The following is a 12,585-nucleotide window of genomic DNA, read 5'->3' on the forward strand; positions in this document are numbered from 1 at the left end:
TCGTTTCCATGGAGCCGTCTAATTTTCAGCGTCTAATGGCCAAATTAGACAGATAAAGGAAAATTCTTTTCAGCAGCACTCACCATAACCCATAAGGGGGGGTTTCTTCCACATGTAGTGTCCTGCACGCCTAACTGGGATTGAATCCTAATCCCATAGATTCAAACAGAGTAAAAAAGAAAAATAGGCAGCAGAGTCCAGATCTTCAGGTGCAATAAAGACTTATATTTCCATCAGAACATCACATCATCATGAAATACAGCGACGTTTCGACCGTTACATAGATGGTCTTTGTCAAGCTTGACAAAGACCATCTATGTAACGGTCGAAACGTCGCTGTATTTCATGATGATGTGATGTTCTGATGGAAATATAAGTCTTTATTGCACCTGAAGATCTGGACTCTGCTGCCTATTTTTCTTTCTTTTTTACTCTAATGGCCAAATTAGACGCGCTTGCGCAGTCCGGGTCTTCTTCTTTTCTCAATGGGGCTCCGTGTAGCTCCGCCCCGTCACGTGCCGATTCCAGCCAATCAGGAGGCTGGAATCGGCAATGGACCGCACAGAAGCCCTGCGGTCCACCGAGGGAGAAGATCCCGGCGGCCATCTTCAGCAGGTAAGTAAGAAGTCACCGTAGCGCAGGGATTCAGGTAAGCGCTGTCCGGTGTTCTTTTTTAACCCCTGCATCGGGGTTGTCTCGCGCCGAACGGGGGGGGGGGGGGGGGTTGAAAAAAAAAAAACCCGTTTCGGCGCGGGACAACCCCTTTAAGGACCAGGACCCTCCGGACAGGAGAACGGAACATTCTCACAGAGGAAAAGACATCCTGGGGGGTGGGGGAAGGTCCGGGACCCTCTGACCATGAGGGGGCAGCATTCTCACAAAGAGGAAGGGAAGTCCTAGAGGGTGAAGGCCGGTAACCTGTGACCAGAAGGGGGAAGTATTCTCGTACAGTGGAAGGGAAATCCTGGGGGGTGAGTGACCGGGACCCTCCGACCAGAAGGAGGAAGCATTCTCACACAGAGCAAGAGGAATCCTGGGGGGGTGTAGGCCCAGGACCCTGTGGCCAGGAGGGGGCAGCATTCTCAAACAGAGGAAGAGAAATCCTGGGGGGGTGAAGACCAGGACCATCTGACCAGGAGCGGTCTGCATTCTCATACGGAGGTAAAAAAAAGACATCCTGGGGGTGGGGGTAGGGGAAGGAGCAGGACCCTCTGAAAAGGAGGGGGCAGGATTCTCCAACAGAGGAAGAGAAATCCTGGGGGGTGAAGGACCAAGACCCTCCCGCAAGGAGGGGGCAGCATTCTCACATATAGGAAAAGACATCCTGGGGGAAGTGAAGGACAGTGACCCTCTCACCAAGAAGGGGCAGGATTCTCATTCAGAGGAAGAGAAATCATGGGGCTGTGAAGGATGGGAACCCTTCGACCTGGAGGGGGCAGCATTTTCACATAGAGGAAGAGAAATCCTGGGGGGTGAAGGACTGGGACCCTCCGACCAGAAGGGGGAAGCATTCTCGCACAGAGGAAGGGAAACCCTGGGGGGTGAATGACTGGGACCCTTTAACCAGAAGGGGGAAGCATTCTCAAACAGAAGAAGAGGAATCTTAGGGGGTGAAGGAGGGAGCAGCTTTCTCACATATAGGAAAAGACATCCTGGGGGAAATGAAGGACAGGGACCCTCTCAACAGGAGGGGTCAGCATTCTCTTACAGAGGAAGAGAAATCATGGGGGGTGAAGGATGGGGACCCTTCGATCAGGAGGGGGCAGCATGCTCGCATAGAGGAAGAGAAATCCTGGGGGGTGAAGGACTGGGACCCTCTGACCAGAAGGGGGAAGCATTCTTGCACAGAGGAAGAGAAATCCTGGGGTGTGAAGGAACGGGACCCATCGACCAGGTGGTGGCAGCATTCTCACACAGAGGACAAGACATCCTGTGAGTGAAGGCGCGGGACCCTCTGACCAGGAAAAGCAGCATTCTCATAAAGAAAATTCCTGGTGGGTTAAACACCGGGACCCACTGACCAGGAGGTAGCAGAATTCTCACAGAGAGAAAGGGAAATCCTAGAGGGTGACTGACCGGGAAACTCTGACCAGGAGGGGGAAGCGTTCTCACACAGAGCAAGAGGAATCCTGGGGGGGTGTAGGCCCAGGACCCTGTGGCCAGGAGGGGGCAGCATTCTCAAACAGAGGAAGAGAAATCCTGGGGGGGTGAAGACCAGGACCATCTGACCAGGAGCGGTCTGCATTCTCATACGGAGGTAAAAAAAAGACATCCTGGGGGTGGGGGTAGGGGAAGGAGCAGGACCCTCTGAAAAGGAGGGGGCAGGATTCTCCAACAGAGGAAGAGAAATCCTGGGGGGTGAAGGACCAAGACCCTCCCGCAAGGAGGGGGCAGCATTCTCACATATAGGAAAAGACATCCTGGGGGAAGTGAAGGACAGTGACCCTCTCACCAAGAAGGGGCAGGATTCTCATTCAGAGGAAGAGAAATCATGGGGCTGTGAAGGATGGGAACCCTTCGACCTGGAGGGGGCAGCATTTTCACATAGAGGAAGAGAAATCCTGGGGGGTGAAGGACTGGGACCCTCCGACCAGAAGGGGGAAGCATTCTCGCACAGAGGAAGGGAAACCCTGGGGGGTGAATGACTGGGACCCTTTAACCAGAAGGGGGAAGCATTCTCAAACAGAAGAAGAGGAATCTTAGGGGGTGAAGGAGGGAGCAGCTTTCTCACATATAGGAAAAGACATCCTGGGGGAAATGAAGGACAGGGACCCTCTCAACAGGAGGGGTCAGCATTCTCTTACAGAGGAAGAGAAATCATGGGGGGTGAAGGATGGGGACCCTTCGATCAGGAGGGGGCAGCATGCTCGCATAGAGGAAGAGAAATCCTGGGGGGTGAAGGACTGGGACCCTCTGACCAGAAGGGGGAAGCATTCTTGCACAGAGGAAGAGAAATCCTGGGGTGTGAAGGAACGGGACCCATCGACCAGGTGGTGGCAGCATTCTCACACAGAGGACAAGACATCCTGTGAGTGAAGGCGCGGGACCCTCTGACCAGGAAAAGCAGCATTCTCATAAAGAAAATTCCTGGTGGGTTAAACACCGGGACCCACTGACCAGGAGGTAGCAGAATTCTCACAGAGAGAAAGGGAAATCCTAGAGGGTGACTGACCGGGAAACTCTGACCAGGAGGGGGAAGCGTTCTCACGAAAAAGAAAAAGACATCCTGGGGGAGGGTGAAGAACAGGGACCCTCTGACCCAAAGCGTGAAGCATCCTCAAACAGAAGAGAAATCCTGGGGGATGAAGCACCAGGACCCTCTAACCAGGAGGGGGCAGCATCCTCAAACTGAGGAAGAGAAATCCTAGTGAGTGAAGGACTGGAACCCTCTAGCATTCTCCCACAGAGGAAGAGAAATCCTAGGGGGTGTAGGCCCAGGACCCTGTGACCAGGAGGGGGAAGCATTTTAACACAGAGTAAGAGAAATCCTGGGGGGGTGAAGGCCCGGGACCCTGTGACCAGGAGAGTGACAGCATTCTTACACAGAAGAAGAGAAATCCTGGGGGATGAAGGACCAGGACCCTCCGGCCAGGAGGGGGCAGCATCCTCACAGAGGAAGAGAAATCCTGTGGAGGTGAAGGACAGGGACCCACCAACCCGAAGGGGGCAGCATTCACACAGAGAGGAAGGGAAATCCTAGGGGGTGAAGGCCCAGAACCATCTGATGAGGAGGGGGCAGCATCCTGACATCCTGGGGAAGTGAAGGACAGGAACCCTCCAACCAGAAGGGACAGCATTCTCACACAGAGGAAAAGAAATCCTGGGGGGAATGAAGGACCAAGACCCACCGACCAGGAGGGACAGCATTCTCAAACAGAAGAGAAATCCTGGGGGGTGAAAGAACGGGACCTTCTGACCAAGAAGGGGCAGCATTCTCACACAGAGGAAGAGAAATCCTGGGGAGTGAAGGACCAGGACCCTCCGGCCAGGAGGGGACAGCATTCTCAGACAGAGGAAAACACATCCTGGGGGTGGGGGAAGGACAGTGACCCTCTGACCAGGAGCGGTTAGCATTCTTATACAGAGGAAGAAAAATCATGGTGGGGTTGAAGCATCCTCACACAGAGGAAGAGAAATCCTGTGGAGGTGAAGGACAGGAACCCACCGACCAGGAGGGGGCAGCATTCTCACTCAGAGGAAAAGACATCCTGGGGGGGTTTAAGACCAGGGCCCTCTGACCAGGTGGTGTAGGCCTGGGACCCTGTGATCACGAGTGGGCAGCATCCTGACCGTGGAAGAGAAATCCTATGGAGGTGAAGGATAGGGACCCACCAACCAGAAGGGGTCAGTATTCTCATACAGAGGAAGAGAAATCCTGAGGGGGGTTCAAGGACAGGAACCCATCAACCAGGAGGGGGCAGCATTCTCAAACAGGGGAAGAGAAATTCTGGGGGATAAAGGACCGGGACCCGTCTGGCAGGAGGGGAAATCCTATGGAGGTGAAGGATAGGGACCCTCCTTTCTATTCCTAAAAAATGTATGAACATATTACAAAGGTGCATAAAACTGCATATTAGAATGTAATTACACAATATGCAAAGTATGTCCTTTTATCTGGATTCACAGGGGTGTTCTTATCATCACTCACTTGCATGTCTTTCATTATCTGCATGTGTCCCGACACTCCCTCTCTACTTCAGTCAGTACATTCCTAATTATATGCGGTGCCATTCACTATCTTTTTCTTTCTTTCACTTTGTGTTACATCTTATGCATTCTTCCCTCCTATGCCACTACTTCGGGTGAATACATCATATGCGGCTATCAGCTTGCTGTTTACAGTTTCTCTTCAGCTGTGCACACTTTGTTTTTTCCTGCATATCCTTTCTTTTCTTTCTTTTTTCTTTATATTTTGAATATTTCCTCTTTGTACATTCACTGAGAGTTGGTATCATTAATTTACATTTGGTTTCATGAGCGGCTTTTTGTATGCGGCTTTATGTATGCTTGAATCTATGTACCTGTATATGCATTCAATGCTACCCCACGACAATTGAATTTATAAAAATGTAATGCTATTTATTAATTTCTTCTCTTTCTGTTGTTATCCAAACTATTTTTTTGTTGTTTAACCCTTTATATCTTATTCATAAAATATATTTATTATATGAACCCTTTTGAATCGTTCAGATTAATTATAATTCTATTCCTTTTTCATGAAGACTGCTTCACCTGTTTTGCATCAAATCAAATCAATCTAATGGAATCTTCATTGACCCTTATTACATTTATTTTTGCTATGTGTAGCTTGTGTTTTTTTTAAAATATTTAATTCAATAATGTCTGATTTATTATATACTAGCTCACCCGTCGCGCGTTGCTGCGAAGACAGACAGACATACATTCATTCGTTTTTATATATCTAGATAACAACCAATCACAGCACAGCTTTCATGTTACCTCAGTGGTATAATATATAACAACTAGAGATGAGCGAGCACCAAAATGCTCGGGTGCTCGTTACTCGAGACGAATTTTTCGCGATGCTCGAGGGTTCGTTTCGAGTAACGAACCCCATTGAAGTCAATGAGCGACCCGAGCATTTTTGTATATCGCCGATGCTCGCTAAGGTTATCATTTGTGAAAATCGGGGCAATTCAAGAAAGTGATGGGAACGACACAGAAACGGATAGGGCAGGCGAGGGGCTACATGTTGGGCTGCATCTCAAGTTCCCAGGTCCCACTATTAAGCCACAATAGCGGCAAGAGTGGGCCCCCCCCCCTCCCAACAATTTTTACTTCTGAAAAGCCCTCATTAGCAATGCATACCTTAGCTAAGCACCACACTACCTCCAACAAAGCACAATCACTGCCTGCATGACACTCCGCTGCCACTTCTCCTGGGTTACATGCTGCCAATTCCCCCCCCCCCACGACCTAGTGTCCACAGCGCACACCAAACTGTCCCTGCCCAGCCTTCAGCTGCCCTCATGCCACGCCACCCTCATGTCTATTTATAAGTGCGTCTGCCACAGGAAAAGCAGGCACACACTGCAGAGGGTTGGCACGGCTAGGCAGCGACCCTCTTTAAAAGGGGCGGGGCGATAGCCCACAATGCTGTACAGAAGCAATGAGAAATCCAATCCTGTGCCACCTCCATCTGGAGCTGCACACGTGGGCATAGCAATGGGGAACCTATGTGCCACACACTATTCATTCTGTCAAGGTGTCTGCACGCCCCAGTCAGACCGTGGTTTTTTATAAATAGTCACAGGCAGGTACAACTCCGCAATGGGAATTCCGTGTGCACCCACAGCATGGGTGGCTCCCTGGAACCCACCGGCGGTACATAAAAATATCCCATTGCAGTGCCCATCACAGCTGAGGTAGTAATGTCATGTTTAATACAGGTGGGCTTCGGCCCACACTGCATGTCCCAGTCAGACTGGGGTTCTTTACAAGTGGAAACAGATGCATTTATAATTCCCTGTGGACCCACAGCATGGGTGGGTGCCAGGAAGCCACCGGTGGTACATAATTATATCCCATTGCATTGCCCAACACAGCTGAGGTAGTAATGTCATGTTTATTGCAGGTGGGCTTCGGCCCACACTGCATGCCCCAGTCAGACTGGGGTTCTTTAGAAGTGGAAACAGATGCATTTACAACTCCCTGTGGACCCACAGCATGGGTGGGTGCCAGGAAGCCACCGGCAGTACATAAATATATCCCATTGCATTGCCCAACACAGCTGAGGTAGTAATGTCATGTTTAATGCAGGTGAGCTTCGGCCCACACTGCATGCCCCAGTCAGACTGGGGTTCTTTAGAAGTGGAAACAGATGCATTTACAACTCCCTGTGGACCCACAGCATGGGTGGCTCCCTGGAAGCCACCGGCGGTACATAAATATATCCCATTGCATTGCCCAACACAGCTGAGGTAGTAATGTCATGTTTAATGCAGGTGGGCTTCGGCCCACACTGCATGCCCCAGTCAGACTGGGGTTCTTTAGAAGTGGAAACAGATGCATTTACAACTCCCTGTGGACCCACAGCATGGGTGGCTCCCTGGAACCCACCGGCGGTACATAAAAATATCCCATTGCATTGCCCAACACAGCGGATGTAACGTCAGCTGTAATGCAGGTGGGCTAAAAATTCATTTGATTACACTGTAGGCGAGGGCCCACAAAAATTGCTGTATCAACAGTACTAATGTACATCAGAAAAATTGGCCATGGCCAACCAAGATGGCAGGTGAAACCCATTAATCGCTTTGGTTAATGTGGCTTAATTGGTAACTAGGCCAGGAGGCAGCCCAGTTAAAATAAAAATTGGTTCAGGTGAAAGTTTCAACGCTTTAATGAGCATTGAAACGTATAAAAATTGTTTAGAAAAATTATATGACTGAGCCTTGTGGGCCTAAGAAAAATTGCCCGTTCGGCGTGATTATGTGAGGTTTCAGGAGGAGGAGCAGGAGGAGGAGGAGGAGGAATATTATACACAGATTGATGAAGCGAAAAGGTCCCCGTTTTTGATGGGGATACAGAACGATGCTTCCATCTGCGGGTGCAGCCTACCTATTGCTTAGGTATCGCTGCTGTCCGCTGGTGGAGAAGAGAAGTCTGGGGAAATCCAGGCTTTGTTCATCTTGATGAGTGTTAGCCTGTCGGCACTGTCGATTGACAGGCGGGTACGCTTATCTGTGATGATTCCCCCAGCCGCACTAAACACCCTCTCTGACAAGACACTAGCCGCAGGACAAGCAAGCACCTCCAGGGCATACAGCGCAAGTTCAGGCCACGTGTCCAGCTTCGACACCCAGTAGTTGTAGGGGGCAGAGGCGTCACAGAGGACGGTCGTGCGATCGGCTACGAACTCCCTCACCATCCTTTTACAGTGCTCCCGCCGACTCAGCCGTGGCTGGGGAGCGGTGACACAGTCTTGCTGGGGAGCCATAAAGCTGTCAAGGGCCTTAGAGTGTTGGCCTGCCTGTGCTGTACATGCTGCCTGATCTCCGCGCCTCCCCTGCTACCTGGCCCTCGGAACTGCGCCTTCGGCCACTAGCGCTGTCGTATGGGAATTTTACCATCAGTTTGTCCGCCAGGGTCCTGTGGTATAGCAACACTCTCGAACCCCTTTCCTCTTCGGGTATGAGAGTGGAAAGGTTCTCCTTATACCGTGGGTCGAGCAGTGTGTACACCCAGTAATCCGTAGTGGCCAGAATGCATGTAACGCGAGGGTCACGAGAAAGGCATCCTAACATGAAGTCAGCCATGTGTGCCAGGGTACCTGTACGCAACACATGGCTGTCCTCACTAGGAAGATCACTTTCAGGATCCTCCTCCTCCTTCTCCTCCTCCTCCTCCTCCTCCTCCTCAGGCCATACACGCTGAAAGGATGACAGGCCAGCAGCATGTGTACCATCACCAGTGGGCCAAGCTGTGTCTTTCCCCTCCTCCTCATCTTCCTCCTCCTCCTCCTCCTCACCGCGCTGAGATATAGACAAGAGGGTGCTCTGACTATCCAGCGACATACTGTCTTCCCCCGGCTCTGTTTCCGAGTGCAAAGTGTCTGCCTTTATGCTTTGCAGGGAACTTCTCAAGAGGCATAAAAGAGGAATGGTGACGCTAATGATTGCAGCATCGCCGCTCACCACCTGGGTAGACTCATCAAAGTTTCGAAGGACCTGGCAGATGTCTGCCAACCAGGCCCACTCTTCTGAAAATAATTGAGGAGGCTGATTCCCACTGCACCGCCCATGTTGGAGTTGGTATTCCACTATAGCTCTACGCTGCTCATAGAGCCTGGCCAACATGTGGAGCGTAGAGTTCCACCGTGTGGGCACGTCGCACAGCAGTCGGTGCACTGGCAGATTAAACCAATGTTGCAGGGTGCGCAGGGTGGCAGCGTCCGTGTGGGACTTGCGGAAATGTGCGCAGAGCCGGCGCACCTTTCCGAGCAGGTCTGACAAGCGTGGGTAGCTTTTCAGAAAGCGCTGAACGACCAAATTAAAGACGTGGGCCAGGTATGGCACGTGCGTGAGGCTGCCGAGCTGCAGAGCCGCCACCAGGTTACGGCCGTTGTCACACGCGACCATGCCCGGTTGGAGGCTCAGCGGCGCAAGCCAGCGGTCAGTCTGCTCTGTCAGACCCTGCAGCAGTTCGTGGGCCGTGTGCCTCCTATCTCCTAAGCTGAGTAGTTTCAGCACGGCCTGCTGACGCTTGCCCACCGCTGTGCTGCCACGACGCGCGACACCGACTGCTGCCGACGTGCTGCTGCTGCTGACACATCTTAATTGCGAGACAGAGGTTGCGTTGGAGGAGGAGGAGGAGGAGGAGGGTGGTTTAGTGGAGGAAGCATACACCGCCGCAGATACCACCACCGAGCTGTGGCCCGCAATTCTGGGGGTGGGTAGGACGTGAGCGGTCCCAGGCTCTGACTCTGTCCCAGCCTCCACTAAATTCACCCAATGTGCCGTCAGGGAGATATAGTGGCCCTGCCCGCCTGTGCTTGTCCACGTGTCCGTTGTTAAGTGGACCTTGGCAGTAACCGCGTTGGTGAGGGCGCGTACAATGTTGCGGGAGACGTGGTCATGCAGGGCTGGGACGGCACATCGGGAAAAGTAGTGGCGACTGGGAACTGAGTAGCGCGGGGCCGCCGCCGCCATCATACTTTTGAAGATCACCGTTTCCACAACCCTATACGGCAGCATCTCCAGGCTGATAAATTTGGCTACGTGCACGTTTAACGCTTGAGCGTGCGGGTGCGTGGCGGCGTACTTGCGCTCAAACACTTGCGCTAGCGACGGCTGGACGCTGCGCTGACAGACATTGCTGGATGGGGCCGAGGACAGCGGAGGTGAGGGTGTGGGTGCAGGCCAGGAGACGGTAGTGCCTGTGTCCTCAGAGGGGGGTTGGATCTCAGTGGCAGGTTGGGGCACAGGGGGAGAGGCAGCGGTGCAAACCGGAGGCGGTGAACGGCCTTCGTCCCACCTTGTGGGGTGCTTGGCCATCATATGTCTGCGCATGCTGGTGGTGGTGAGGCTGCTGGTGGTGGCTCCCCGGCTGATCTTGGCGCGACAAAGGTTGCACACCACTGTTCGTCGGTCGTCTGCACTCTCAGTGAAAAACTGCCAGACCTTTGAGCACCTCGGCCTCTGCAGGGTGGCATGGCGCGAGGGGGCGCTTTGGGAAACAGTTGGTGGATTATTCGGTCTGGCCCTGCCTCTACCCCTGGCCACCGCACTGCCTCTTGCAACCTGCCCTGCTGCTGCCCTTGCCTCCCCCTCTGAAGACCTGTCCTCAGTAGGCGTAGCAAACCAGGTGGGGTCAGTCACCTCATTGTCCTGCTGCTCTTCCTCAGAATCCTCGGTGCGCTCCTCCCTCGGACTTAATGCCCTTACTACTACCTCACTGATAGACAACTGTGTCTCATCGTCATCGGCCTCCTCACCCACTGAAAGGTCTTGAGACAGTTGCCGGAAGTCCCCAGCCTCATCCCCCGGACCCTGGGAACTTTCGAATGGTTGGGCATCAGTCACGATAAGCTCCTCTGGTGGGAGAGGAACCACTGCTGCCCAATCTGAGCAGGGGCCCGAGAACAGTTCCTGGGAGTCTGCCCGCTCCTCAGAATGTCTCATTTTCATGGAGTGAGGAGGCTGGGAGGAAGGAGCAGCAGCCAGAGGATTCTGAGTTGCAGCAGTGGACGGCGCAGAACTCTGGGTGGACGACAGGTTGCTGGAAGCACTTTCTGCCATCCACGACAGGACCTGCTCACACTGCTTATTTTCTAATAAAGGTCTACCCCGTGGACCCATTAAATGTGCTATGAATGTGGGGACGCCAGAAACGTGCCTCTCTCCTAATCCCGCAGCAGTCGGCTGCGATACACCTGGATCAGGAGCTCGGCCTGTGCCCACACCCGGACTAGGGCCTCTGCGTCCTCGGCCGCGCCCACGTCCTCTAGGCTTACCCCTACCCCTCAGCATGCTGTATTACCAGGAATGCAGAAACACAACACTGTAATTAAATGTGCCGCTTATTGGCCTGTGGTTGGAGGCTGAGTTCGCTTACGGAACGCCAGGAAATAATTTGGCGCAAGCCTGCTGTAACACTTAGCTGGCTGCGTATTTATTTGGAGAAATACTACCCCCAGCAGACACGGACCCAGAACACTGAGCAGAGTGACAGGCAGGCCAAATAGATTTTTTCCAAATATTTTTTTCAAAAGGACCACTGCGTATATTCAATCTATAATATATGTCTTCTGGCCCTGCCTACACAATTCTGTCCCTGGACTGTGTGACGGAACTGCAGTGTTGCACTGTTATTAACTGCAACAGACCGGTGATTTCAGAGCCAGGAAATAATTTGGCGCAAGCCTGCTGTAACACTTAGCTGGCTGCGTATTTATTTGGAGAAATACTACCCCCAGCAGACACGGACCCAGAACACTGAGCAGAGTGACAGGCAGGCCAAATAGATTTTTCTAAATATTTTTTTCTAAAGGACCACTGCGTATATTCAATCTATAATATGTCTTCTGGCCCTGCCTACACAATTCTGTCCCTGATGTGTGTGTCACGGAACTGCAGTGTTGCACTGTTATTAACTGCAACGGACCGGTGATTTCAGAGCCAGGAAATAATTTGGCGCAAGCCTGCTGTAACACTTAGCTGGCTGCGTATTTATTTGGAGAACTACTACCCCCAGCAGACACAGACCCAGAACACTGAGCAGAGTGACAGGCAGGCCAAATAGATTTTTTTCAAATATTTTTTTCTAAAGGACCACTGCGTATATTCAATCTATAATATATGTCTTCTGGCCCTGCCTACACAATTCTATCCCTGGAGTATTACTGCAGGGCGCAATGCTCTGCACGGCCGATATACCAAAAAAAAAAAAAGTGCAACACTGCTAAAAGCAGCGTCCACACTACTGCACACGGTTAGATGTGGCCCTAAGAAGGACCGTTGGGGTTCTTGAAGCCTACAATAACTCCTAACGCTCTCCCTGCCTCCACACTTCTGTCCCTGGACTATTACTGCAGGGCGCAATGCTCTGCACGGCTGATATACCAAAAAAAAAAAAAAGTGCAACACTGCTAAAAGCAGTCTCCACAGTACTGCACACGGTTAGATGTGGCCCTAAGAAGGACCGTTGGGGTTCTTGAAGCCTACACTAACTCCTAACACTCTCCCTACAGCAGCTCCAACACGATACCACTGTCCCTCAGCTATCTCACAACGCATCTGAGGCGAGCCGCGGGAGGGGCCGATTTTTATACTCGGGTGACACCTGATCTCCCCAGCCACTCACTGCAGGGGGGTGGTATAGGGCTTGAACGTCGCAGGGGGAAGTTGTAATGCCTTCCCTGTCTTTCAATTGGCCAGAAAAGCGCGCTAACGTCTCAGAGATGAAAGTGAAAGTAACCCGAACATCGCGTGGTACACTCGAACGAGTATCAAGCTCGGACGAGTACGTTCGCTCATCTCTAATAAGAACCAATCACAGCGCAGCTTTCATGTTACCTTAGCAGTATAAAATATAACAACCAATCACAGCGCAGCTTTCATGTTA

Source organism: Eleutherodactylus coqui, chromosome 5, assembly GCF_035609145.1.
Source record: "Eleutherodactylus coqui strain aEleCoq1 chromosome 5, aEleCoq1.hap1, whole genome shotgun sequence".
NCBI classification, from domain to species: Eukaryota; Metazoa; Chordata; class Amphibia; order Anura; family Eleutherodactylidae; genus Eleutherodactylus; species Eleutherodactylus coqui.